The sequence below is a fragment of the Belonocnema kinseyi genome, chromosome 4, assembly GCF_010883055.1.
Source record: "Belonocnema kinseyi isolate 2016_QV_RU_SX_M_011 chromosome 4, B_treatae_v1, whole genome shotgun sequence".
Classification (NCBI taxonomy): Eukaryota; Metazoa; Arthropoda; class Insecta; order Hymenoptera; family Cynipidae; genus Belonocnema; species Belonocnema kinseyi.
Window position 1 is genome coordinate 146,753,944 of NC_046660.1, and position 13,566 is coordinate 146,767,509.

General features: G+C 33.2%; 1 protein-coding gene across 7 annotated transcripts in view; it reads left to right on the plus strand.

The window, feature by feature from the left end:
* The window catches only part of LOC117171614 (WD repeat-containing protein 13-like), a 138,985-nt gene that overhangs the window by 77,727 nt on the left and 47,692 nt on the right, over nt 1–13,566 (plus strand). The gene's annotated exons all lie outside the window — the stretch shown is intronic.

A 13,566-nucleotide genomic window follows, 5' to 3' on the forward strand; every position in this document is an offset into this window, starting at 1 on the left:
TCGTGACATAGGGTAATGGTAAACTTAGCACCCCGGAATATGTCGGCTAGCAATTCGGACATTCTATTCTGAGGTAAAGTTCCCAGCAAATCTCCTGAATTGGCCATTCGATATGTTCTTTGATTGTCTCGGTCCAGTGCTCTCTTGAGACACTTTAGTTCTGAAATCACATCTTTCCAATCAATTTTGTCAAAGTGATTTCACGAAAGTGACGTTCTTCAGCCAGTATGTATGAATCTCCTCGTCCTGAAACGATCTACTGATCACTTTCTGGAAGGTGTGATCCTCCGGATAGATTCAGATGCGGCGAAACATTTTCCTGATATCTGGCTTAAAAACAACTGCGTATCTCCGCCATTGGAGAAACAAGTTAACTCATTCTGTGTGAAGTTTCGGCACCAGATAGAGTAGATCATTCAAAGACAGTCCAATTTGTTCGTTGGTAAGCATTTTTCTGAGTTGCGCATTTTTTTCGATGACATGCGCATAGGCCTGATGCAGTTCTGGGTCCCTTAGTAAACGCTCTCCATCTAAAAAAGAACGTGTTAAACGCCTATTCATGCATTGCCCAATTCCATTGAGCAATCTTTAAATGGAAGGCGCCCAACATAGCCACCTTCACTTGTTCGTTGGTACGTTGAGACAAACAGCTTCTTACACGATAAGAGATTATGGTTTACCGTACTTTGTAAATTCACGATTCAAACTTGACTGGAATCTGACTCATCTGACATGAGTTCCGATAATATCTAACCGATACTGTCTAACCGATACTGTCTAACTGATAATATCTATTTCGTAATAAAAGAAGCCTGAGCGCTTGGTCTTGCAGAACTATGGTATGCTGGCGCCCTTCATCAGGTCCTTGGGTATTTACAAGAGCCGTGGCCAGGAACACCGCTTCGTTTAGTCCTATGGTTGTTTTTGACAAGTGAGATGTGATTGCAGTTTTAAAGTTACTAGCAGGATTAGAGTTTCGAGTGGGAGTGGATTTTTGGAGTAAGAGTGGGAGCAGAATATTGAGTGGGAGGCCAAGGAAGCGCTAGAGAGTTGCTAATGGATCTAGACTCAGAGTTGGATTCGTGAGAGGGGAAGTGCAGCATAGTATGATGGAAACGATGACATATTTAGCATCGATTACTAGAACCACAGGATTTTATGTAATGTTTACCTAGACAGTTTAAACATAATTTATTTTGTCTCACTATATCTCGCCGCTCGTTGAAAGTCTTCTGACGAAAATTATTACAGGCCGTGGCCATGTGCTGACGGGAGACCATTCAACAAAGAATGGAGCTCTAATAAACTATCTTTTGACATTATATGTAAATGAAATAGTTTTCCAAAGTAACCGTTTATAAGGATTTTATTATTATCGTATATAGACACTAATGTCTCCCATACTATCTCAAAATTATCCGCTATTGTTGAGATGTTAGCGATCAGTTTCGCCGGCTCACCTGTCAAACTGATCTTCAGATAGTGCAATTTTTACATCTTAGGCAATTGTTAACTATCACCCACCATCGAAGTAAGTAGGTCTCTAAGAGTGGGCGACTCCTTGTAAAACCTCGAAAACTTCGGTAATTCTACACCCGGAAAATTTGGACGTTTGTTAAAATAGATTGTATCATAATTAACTGAAAAGCATTCACTTTTCTTGGATTTTGATTTAAAATGATCAGCATAATCATTTATATAAGACTTTGATGCTAAGTACCCCTCTTTCGCTTGAGAAAAAAGTGACAATTTAAAGTAACCGCTTTCCGAATATTCAATTTTTTTCGGTCTTATTGATCTCGCCACGAGTTGGATCGATTCTACTGTACACTGTACTGTGGGTACACCTAGCCGGTGTGACGTAGCATAGTGTGACGTGAACGGTGAATCACTTTCTTACTACTAGATCACCACTTGCTCACCACTTGCGCGTTATTTCAACCTGAGAATTACATTTTTGATAAAGAAGGATCCACTTTTAACTAATAAAATTAAATTTTCACCCAGAAAGAGAATGTTTTAACAAGATAGATGAATTTTCAAACAAAAAGTTGAAATTTCTGCCAAAAAAGTCAAAACTAATGCGTTTAAGGCCATTAAAATTGAATAAAATTGCAATCATTGTTTTCATTTTTTTATTGAGTAATAGCATACGCGCGTTTAGTGCGTTTCAATTTTTATACTTTCCGTTTTGGAAGAAAATGCCGCAGATTCAAGGAACTTTGATTTGGCATTACAGGTCCGAAATCTTTCAATTTTTGTTGTTAAAGTTCAGCCACAGTGGCTAAAAATAAATGTAGTACGTAAATTGACATATAAGCCAAAAGAAATAATAGAAATATATGAAATAGAAAATTGTTACAATTTAATTCACGAAAGATTAGCTGTACACGTAATAACCAGAAATGTTTATAAAAAAACGAAAAGCTGTATTAAATGTATGATTAACTGATTCTTCCCAACATAAATTAATCTCTTCCGTTTTATAAACAAAGTACAAGAATAAGCACGAGAAAATTCAATATCTCTCTGGTTAACCCCACTCACCCTGCCGATGAAAACGCACTGAAAAAGCTATGAAACGACATTGGTCAGTTCTCATTCAGTGCTTTTTCTTCAGCACTACCTATTTTCACAAATAAATCTAGTATGTGAGGTCTTAAGAAAAGGTGGTTTAGTAGTGTACTAGTAGTCTCGCGCGTGCCACGGCGCGAGCCTATTAATTTTGTTTTATGGCAAAGAATAAACAAAATGCTTTTTTTGTCTATGTGATTAATGCTTGATGAATGTTATAAAATATTAGTATAAAATAATTAGAAGACATCACAGGATGAGTTTCGTACCTTTTACTGTAATTAATTTCAATAGTGTTAATTTTCTGGTAGAGATGACTTACTTCAGACAAAAAAAATTGAGGGAACAGATGTTAGATCCTTTATTGAAGATTAAACTTTCAACGTTTCCAGAGTGTACCACTCTCCTCATCAGGAATAAAACTTCATTAAGGTCGATTCAAGTTATAAAATTTAAAAGAACATAAAAAAATTGGCATTTTGTTACAAATGAGGTTAGAAAATATAATTCAATTGTTTTGTTACCTGAGTGTCATTTTTGACGTTTCTTACAAAATTTTGTTGTACATTTTTCTGTTAGGATTAATTTTTCATAAAAATGGTAAAGATTGGTCAATTGTATAGCAGTAAAATCATTTTAAAATTAAGGAGCAGAAATTGCCTTCTGCTCCATTTTAACGTTTGGTTTTGAGAACCAGAAATAGATAAAGACAGTGTAGAAAGCATGAAATATCAGTAGTGTAACTATAATTTCGAAGTAAAAGGTTCAATAGGAAAAAATATGGAAGTTGAATATAATTAATAATTTTATCTAATTGATTATTTAAGTCTGAAAAAATTGGAAATTAAATTAAAGAATTTAAGATTATGTTGTATAAAGAACTATAATGTTTGAAATCAGTTACTACATTCAGGCATTTGTCACCTCCATTCTTAATAAAGAACATTTCAGCTACCAACCTTTTAAATTTATTAGGCTCATAGTGTAGAACTTGAAAATTTATCCTGTCTATTTCATTACCACTATGAACTCGATGTTTTGCTATCACTTTATAGTTTTTTGGACTCTGTCTAAAATTGTCATGATGTTCTTTAATCCTGGTATACAGTAATCTTTCTTTTTGACCTATATAATACTTTTCACATTCTAAGCATTTAATTTTATAAACTGAATTTGTCAAATTAAATGTGTCCAAAACATCTTTACCTAATTTTATGAAACAGTTGAATTTGGAATTAACTCTAAAAACTGTTTCAATATAAAAACCTTTCAGAATTCTTTTCATTTCAAACGATAAACTAATATGGAAAGGAATGGACACGAAAAATTTGGACTTAAAATAATTTATTTGTTGGGTTGTTTGGAGGTTTGCGCAGGTTCGGAGGACTGTGTTGATCGGGTTGGTAGTAGCAGGGTTGGGTAGCGACGCCGAAAGGCAAGAAAGGTACTAGACCGCGACGGTAGATAGAGGCAGGGAAGCATAGTAGGCGGGAGAGTTTGAATTTGATTCATAGCTAGCGGAGCAAGTATCTCCGCGGGAGAAACAGATTTAGAGCAGGAAGTGTTCAGTACGCCGAGAGGGGAGATCAAGGAAAGGAAGGCAAGGGGAAATATTAGATATCTGTGCGAGCGTGAAATATCAAAAAATGTTTAGATCGCCACCGGAAAAGCAGAGTTTGGTAGGGAAGAGTGATAATGATAAGGGGGCTGACGTAAGTGGAGATGAAAGTGAAGTTCCGATGAAAGAGGAAAGACTAAACGAAATTCGCGAAGCGATGATAGAGGTAATGGGGATTTATGAAGAAAAGCATGAGAAAAGAGGAGAGGAGTCTTTGGAGCAGTCTTTGGAACAAAAACTATAGAAGCAGGAAGAAGATAATAATAAAAAGATTGAGGAGATGCAAGGTAAGATAAAAAAAACTTGAAAGCTTGAACCGGGATTGTGGTGGGGGCGGGAGTGCAAATAAGGAGATGGAAAGTCTGAGAAAAATAGAACAAAAAAATAGAAAGGAAAGAGAGGGAAGGAAGAAAATTAAACATAGTGATAAAGGGTGTAAGATTAGAGGGGAAGGAGCTGAAGGAAGGGCGGACGAAGTACTAAAAAGGATTGATGCTAAGGTAGAGATAGAGGAAATGCGAAATGTAGGAAGGGAAGAGCGAAGAGGGGAGATAATGGTACTAGTGAAATTAAAGAAATGGGAACATAAGAGGGAGGTGATGACAGAGAAGAGTTTATTATATGGAAGCCTAGAGAGAATAGAGGATGATTTGACATGGGTAGAAAGGAAGATGCTGTATAAATTTAGGAAAATAGCGGAAGAAGAAAGAAAAAAGGGAAAGAGAACATGGGTTAAATATGGAAGAATACAGATAGACGGAGTATGGTGAGATTGGGATGAAGAAAGGTAACACATAGTAAGAAATGAGGTACAGGGAAACTAGGAGAGGAAGGGATGGAAGATAGGAAAATAAGAAATAGTAAAAAGGAGAAAATTATGAGAAGCGTAAGTAGGGAGGAATGGAAGATTTGTTACTGGAATGTAGCAGGATATGGGAGAAAAGATATGGAGTTTATGAGAAATTTGACACAAGGGGATGTAGTCATAATGATTGAGACGTGTCTAGATGAAAAGGGATGGGAAAAAGTAAGGAGAACTTTAGCAAGAGGTTACAAATGGCAAGTGCAGAATGCAACGAGAAAAAATAAAAAGGGTAGAGCAATGGGAACAATGGTGATGGAAGTAAGGAATAAATGTATAACAGGAAAAGATAAGAAAGACAGAAGTGAAAAAAAGAAGGAGTAATAGTAGAAGAGGCAATGATGTGAGAAGAGAAGTGGCAGAGGAGAAAGGGAATGGGGGAGAAGAGGGAGGAAGAAAATTCAAAGATAAGTTACTAAATGGGGAGGAAAAACAGTTGTTGAAGGGCTTGGAGAAGTTGGGATGGTATATCTTAAACGAAAATATATAAGCAGATGAGAAAGCAGAATATACACGCTCAGGAGCTGAAAGGGGAACGGCAATTGCTTATGTGCTGGTGAATGATGAGGTAAGAGAAAAGATTAAGAAACTAGAGGTAGGTGATAATATTGATTTGGATCATTTTCCCTTAATAGTGACATTAGAAGGACAAAAAACCAATAACGATAGGAATAAAAGGTTAGCAAATGTGAAAAGTGTAGGAAAAGGGGATTGATTAAGGGAAGGAAATGAAAAGTTTAGAGAGAAGGTCAGAAATATCAATGTAATGGGAAAGAATATGGGAAGAAAAATAAAGAGTATACTGAGTTGTGTTATCAAAAGAAAGAGGAAGAGAATAAAAGGTTTAAGCAAGAGGAACTAGAGGAATGGACATGGATAATGTGTAATAGAGTATGGAGAGGAGAGGAGAGGGGTGGCCAGAGTTATGAAAAGAAGGAGTAGTTATACCAATAGAAAAAAGAGGCAAAGGAGAGGAGTTTAAAGATTATAGGGGGTGACGCTGATGCCAACACTATATAAAGTATATGTAACTATTTTTTCGGAGAGATTGAAGATAGAAGTTAAAGAAAAAAAGATCGAGTCACCAAATCAGACAGGGTTTAGAAAAGGAATGGGGGTAATGGACAACATATATGTTCTGAACTACCTATTAAATAAGAGAATTAAAAGAGAAAAAGGGGCAATGATAGCAATGTTCGTGGACTTAAAGGCAGCGTTTGACTCATTAGACCGAGAAGAAATAGAAAAAGTTATGATAAAGAAGGGGATAAGAGAGGGATTAATAAAGAGAGTTTAAGAGGAAATAAAGTTAGAAGAAGTAAAAGAGTATAAATATTTGTGATATATCTTGCAAGCGAATGGAGATCATACAGCTCATATAAGAGAAAGGATAAGAAAGCAGCAGGGAAAATGAAACAGATATGGGGAATAGCCGGTATTAGGTTATGGGGCAGATATATGGGGATGGAAAGAAAGGAAAGATATTGAGAGTTTACAAGAAAGGTATATAAGGTGGACACTAGAGGCAAACTGGAGGACGACGGAATATATGGTAAGAGAAGAAGCGCAAAGGGATAAGTTAAGTATTAGAGCGGGAAAGAGGGCATGGAAATTTGAGACGAAGCTGAGGGATGGAAAGGGAGGGGAGTTGGCGAGAAAGTTTTTGATGGAGTTAGAAGAGAAGAGAGGCAGGGCGATCGAATTAACGAGATGGGAAGAAGAAAGGAGGGACTTCTTTAATTCTAGAGAAATAGAAGACGGGACTAGAGAAAACCATGAAGAATTGGAAAAAAGGGAGAGGAAAAGACTTTTAATATAAAGATAGGGGGTGATTGAAAAATCAAAATACAATAAATGGTATAAGATGATAAAAAAAGAAGGAGTGCCAAAGTATTTAGAAAAGGGATGGGGAGAGAGAAGGTGGACCAGAATAGTAAGATTTAGATTGGGTAGCGAGGTAAGGGAGGGGATGTACTGGGAAAAAGAAGAAAACAGAAAGTGTAGAATATGTGAATGTTAGGAAGAAACATGGGAGCATGTATGGGAAGGATGTAGGAGAGGAATGGAAGATGAAGGAAGCTGGCAAGAGAATATGGTTAAGATTCTAGGGGAGGAGGGATTAGGAGAATAATGCATGAAGGAGTTGGAGGGTGCTAGAGGAGCGAGTGAGAGAAAATGAAAGCCTGGATGTGAAAAAAGGGAAATGGATGTATAAAAATGTTAAAGAAAATGGAAGTCGCTTAGATAAAGAAGATAAAGATAAGATAAAGAAGAACAAAATATTTTTAATGAAATCAATATTAGTTTTGTGAAAAGACTCATGTGATAATTTATACATAGTGTCAACTAGATTTTTAATAGTAGCTATTTTATGTTGAATTGGATGATTAGAAAGAAAATTTATATATTTGCCTGAAAAACACCATGAGCCTAATAAATTTAAAAGATTGGTAGCTGAAATGTTCTTTATTAAGAATGGAGGTGATAAATCTCTGAATGTAGTAACTGATCTCAAGCATTATATTTCTTTATATAGCATAATCTTAGATTCTTTCATTTGATTTTCAATTTTTTCAGACTCCTATTCTTTACAATTTTTATGCAAAATTAATCCTAGCCGAAAAATTTACAACAAATTTTTTTAATAAACGTCAAAAATAACATCCAGGTAACAAAACATTCGAATTATATTTTCTAACCTCATTTGGAAGAAAACGTCAATTTTTTCCATGTCATTTACAATTCTTAATAATTATCTCATAAAATTTCAAAATATTTTTATTATAAAAAAATGTTTTCTTTCTTTTTAACAAACTAATTTATTGAGAATCGGATCCTGAGAGGACGGTTCTTTTGACAACTTAAATAGACATTAATGATGTTTTATTCCTGATGAGGAGAGTGTTATACTCTCGAAACGTTAAAAGTTTTACCTTTAATAAAGGATCTAACATCTATTTATACAAGATGTTAAGTTGTTGACCAGAGTGTAATAATATTCTTGTACCGCCTGCTGGACGGCATGTGATAAGTGTGTATTTTTTCAATGTCAACAATAATCTTAATCTTTATTTAAGCCCTTCCGGCAAACGGAGTCATTTCAGTAACCAACAAATTAAATTTAAAAACCTGGTGCAAAATTTCGTAGAAAGAAATATTTTATACTGATGAGGACTGTCAACGTACAGTCTAAACGTCTACCAAACATGTGATGAGAATCTCTCAGACATAATTTCAATAAATTGACCAGTAATTCACTGCCATTTAACTTCCATCTACAAGAATCTAACATTTATTGCTTCAACTTTTTTTTGTCTGAAGTAAGTCATCTCCACCAGAAAATGAACACTATCCAATGTATAAACAACTCAGACGAAAGAACACCAACATTATATCAACAACATCGACTTACAATATGTAATTATTTTTTTTATAATAGGCTGCTTCAAATAAATTTCGTCCTTTTTGGTAGAAAAAATGTAATTGAACTTTTTAATTCGAAATAATATATTTTTTATTAGAAAATTATTTTAAACCTGATATTGATGAATCACATTTATTATAATTTTGTAACTCACGTAAATGATAATCATATTCTTTACACAAGGCACATTACATTTGTAAGCCACAATTTTCAATTATCAATTGAGTAAAATTTTCAACATGCGTATCAAGCAATTTACACCTTCTCCCTCAGTAATTAATGTATTTCTTTTTTTCGCTAACAAAAGAATTTTTATTTGTTATCTTAACAACTATTCAAAAAAATATTTAACGAAATTTCAAAGTAAAATATGCATTTTTTGTTGATAATTTACAATTATTCTTACTTCTATAATTTCGTTAAGAAATGTATAAATTATCATTTGAAGATTTATAATTATCACAAAATATTTTAAATACGCCAATAAGAAATAAGACATGTTTTAAAAGAGTATTATACTTACTATTATTGTTACAACTATTTCTATTGCTATTGTATTTACAAATTATACCACTTCTACACGCGAATTATTATTAATGACCTTATAGGTAGAAAAACACATTTAATTAGCTTGTTGCCACTTAGTCAAAACTTCTCTGAAAATCTTGTATTGGTCAAGTCTCTTCAACATTAATTATTGCATGCAATGTCATACAAATTTTAGTTATAACTTTTTCATTATTCCGATTTACATAAAATAATGACACTACTTTGTAAGGAATAACATAATATATGAGTATTATAGAAGTTTCAATTATAGGAGTAGATAAATTCTTACAAAGTTGGATAAAAAAGTTCATTATTGAACACAAGTTTATTAATTACAGGTTATCTTCTACAAGGTTATTAGGTTTATTCATTTTAACCTTTAACAAAATTACATTAAAAAAACAATGCACGTACCTAAAAATTTGGCATAATTTTTAAAGACCAATCAAATACACTTTTCTTCTGCCGTAGACTTTTCACATTAAAATTGATTTAAAAATATATATATTTTGTTTATTAAACATAAAATATATTAAAAGTAAACTAATAATTATTATATTTAAGACGACATTGCAATAAATGAAATTGTTTATTGAACGGAAATATTATATTTTCTTCACAAATATTGAAATATCAATTTAAATGTACTGTGATAATACGTTAAAAAAAGAAATACTTAAGAAGCTCTCATATTGGGCGAAGGTGTTAGGAAAAATGTGGTTATTTGATGAAAATTCGTCTTTCTAGTTGAAAAATTAATAATTTTATTTAAAAGTTCATCTTCTTGGTTCAAAATTGGACTATTTTGTTGAAAAATGTTTTTAAAGTGCATCTCTTTCGGTAGCATTTTCATTCCTTCAAATATCAACTATTTCATTTTATGCCGAAAATACGAATTTCAACGATAAAAATTCAACTAATTTGATGAAAATTTATATATTTGTTTAAAAATTGCGCTCTGGTTCAAAATTGGAACATCTTGTTGAAAATTCTTTTCTTTTTGTTTTAAAATGTCCACTACTACATTTTCAATGAGAATTCATTTTTTTGATGCAACTGCTTTTGGTCCAAGATTAATCTTTCTTGTTTGGAAATTTGACCATTCGGTTTAAAATTCATATTTGTTGGTTAAAAATCTAACTATTTAGTTGAAAAATAAACTATTTGTTTGTCTATGCAACTCTTTCATTAAAAATACCAATTTTCCATAAAACTGTTTACACTGAAAATCAATAAGTTCCATTTTCCGTTAACAAAATTAACGAATTTTCAACGAAATAGTTACATTTTCATCCAAACACATTAACTTTTAACAAAATGGTTAAATTTTTAACCAAGTAGATAAAGTTTCAATAAAAAAGGTAAAACCTGGACAAAAAATGTAATATTTTATGTTTCATCTAAAAACTATTATTTTAAAATAATAACAACTGAAATGAACCAAAAAATGCATTTTCAAGAAAATCTCGTAATTTGCAACGACTTAGATAAAATTTTAACTCAAATAATGATCCTTTCACAAACAAACAAAATAAACAAATTTAAAAAGGTTGTTTAACCTTAAACCAATTAGCGAAATATTAAATCATAATGAAGTCCTCAACGAACGAGCTTTAACAAAATAGACCTTTGATTTGCAAAAGTTTCGTGCTCAAATATTTAGTCTAGCTAATTTCTCAACGAACATCGGGGTACAGCCCTATATTTTGTACGTGTTGCTGGAGGTACTTGTATTTGTTTTTTTTTTAATGCAAAGTGAGTATTTGGAGAAATTGAGGGGAGATATGAAGAGCTCATACAGCACGAAAACTGAGGGAAAAAACGAAAATTTTGATCTGTATCCTCTGAAATTTAAAGATCTCATTGAAAATGTGATTGCAGTGCTGTTGATCACTATATCGAATTTATTTGTCAGTATTTATTCGATCCCACAGTTCTTAAACCATACATTATTTAAAATCTTATAAAGGACTGAAAGCTTACAAATATCTTTTTGCCGTTTTTTGATGAAGATGAAGTGCACGGAGTTTAATGGTACTTTTCTGCTACTGAGTAAAGTTAGTATAATATTGGTCTAGTTTTAGTTATGAGCTAATGTTTCAGTTATTATTTGCTATTAATATAAACATTAGCATTAGGGGCAAAAATTAATGCAATCCTGATTATATCGCCTGATATCACACGGAATGTGTTTCTAACCTCAAAATCTCAAAAAGTGAACAACGCATTTTACATCAGCAATGGAATTTGATAAAAAAAAATATAAAACAATTCCATTCTTTAAAGGATTATTAATCAATTTGAATGTTCATAATTAATAGCAAAAATTGACTCAAACATTAACTTATAATTAAAAATATACTAATGTCCGCACGAGGTGGCGAGGTGGGTGAGGAAGTGGAAGGCTGGTAGAGGAGAAGCGCCGACTCGTAAGATCGACTTCGAATTTCGATTCGATTATTATTCCCAACGGTTTTCCAAAGTTCGCGTACGTATTTAAAATTCAAGTACAGACGCGCATCGTAGCCAATTAACGTCACTAAAATCCAAGCAAACTTCACGAAAACACGTGTAGCGTTCCATTACTGTCTAACACACTGATGCCTCTTGTCACACACGTGTATCTATCAAAGAAGGAATAATCGTGACTATTTTCCACTGCTGTTTAACCCACTGTCGTCTCGTGTCACGGATATAGCAATAAAAAACGAATATCGTGACAATCGAACTCGATAATATCGTTTAGAGATTTTATGTTAAGGATACTATAGCGTTAATGAAAATCGGTGTGCCTATGCCAATGCCGCTAGGCTACCAAGTAGACCAGCCAAAAGGGATTAAAATCAAACTTTAAAGTTTGTAAAATTTGTAAATTATCTACGAGAAGGTTAGAAATGTAGAATTTACGGGTTTCGATTATTTCAGATAACTAACTTTTTCGTCTGGATGTTTAAAATTGAAATGAATATAACATATCTCGTAAATGGAATGAGATACGTCTAAACGGACGAAATTTTTCAATTCAACTTTAAAGTATTATATTAGTATATAAGTTATAATTAGAAATATGTATAATGATAAAATTCATAAATTAAACAAATGTGTTAATAATTTAAAGAAATTTTTAAAAAGGAAGGCGGTTTGTTTGCGGCCAGATACTGTTAATAACTATGCCTACCAAGTACGTGACGAATACAAAAGGAACATTATATGCCCGTCGCATCACTTTTCAGAGCCGTTTGGTGCTGAAAATCAGCACATCAGCCACTGAAACGGCACTGACGGCTCAGTGCCGTTTGCCATTGCTTTTTCAGTGCTTTTCATCGGCAGAGCATTATCAAATATGTACATGTATTTCATTATAAATGGTATCAATACAAAAATTAATTACCGGCGCAGCGTTCTCACCGTCAGCTGTTTACTATAGAAACAAATAATATGCGTATGACACGTGTCTGCAGCTTGCAATGTTGCTACTCTCTAAAATTCCGTGTCATATCCCAAAACATGATGCTTTACATTTTTGCTGACTTCCTCCAAACTTGAAATATTAAAAAGTTTTTGAAGTCCGCGTTGCTGATGACCATCCGTCTACGTCTCAGTCTTTCACTTAGGTATCGCACACAAAAACATGTTTTATATGCACTGCAAGTTCTCATAATTTTATTCAATTACAATCCCGTTGTACCGCTATCCGCACTAACTACAAGATGGTATTAACGTAGAAATAAACACATTGGATCAAGCAATAAACAGTAAACACCGTGCACGCTGCACACGTTTTCACTCGATTTGGATGTTAGGCTTCCGAGGAAGTATTTTTCCTGGCAAAATGTGTTTTTTATTTTCGCCATTGCGCGCAATCAAGATGCGCAATGGTATGCGCAAGTGACTTTAGTTAATCTTTTTCAAATCGAAATATTATATCCTAAATATTATAAATAACTATTAATAATATAAATATATGAATCTTTTCGCAGTTTCCGTAAATACAAAAATTTCAAAGTACAAATTTTGTTTCAATACACAAGCATGCTTACCCCGTTGCGAATAGTTCAAATGCTTGTCCCGATTGAAAATTATTAAGAACGATACACAATTTTCAGCCTGATTAACCTTCTGTAACATTATTTAACATGATGTAACTTTACTGTTATAAAATTGAAATAAAATTGATACTTACCACAAAACTCCAGGTCTTATGTAACTTTTAACGAGAAATCCAGTGATTACCTTCGATTTGACCTTGTCATTATCCTTCTTTTCTAACCACTTGTTATACGCGATTTTCTTGCAAGCTTTTCTTATTGATTTATCAATTTTTTTGCCCAAAAAAGGAAATTTTCCGTTTTGTTCTATTTCCATTGTGAACTGGATATTATGATGTAATTGATTGATAGAATCGAAAAACTTATTTAGTTCATCTCGTCCATGTCGCCAGATGACAAAAGTGTCATCAACGTAACGGAACTATTACAGGTGAGATAGGGGATCCCATTGCTGCCCTTGAGGTTTGTTCGTAGAATTGATTATTGAACA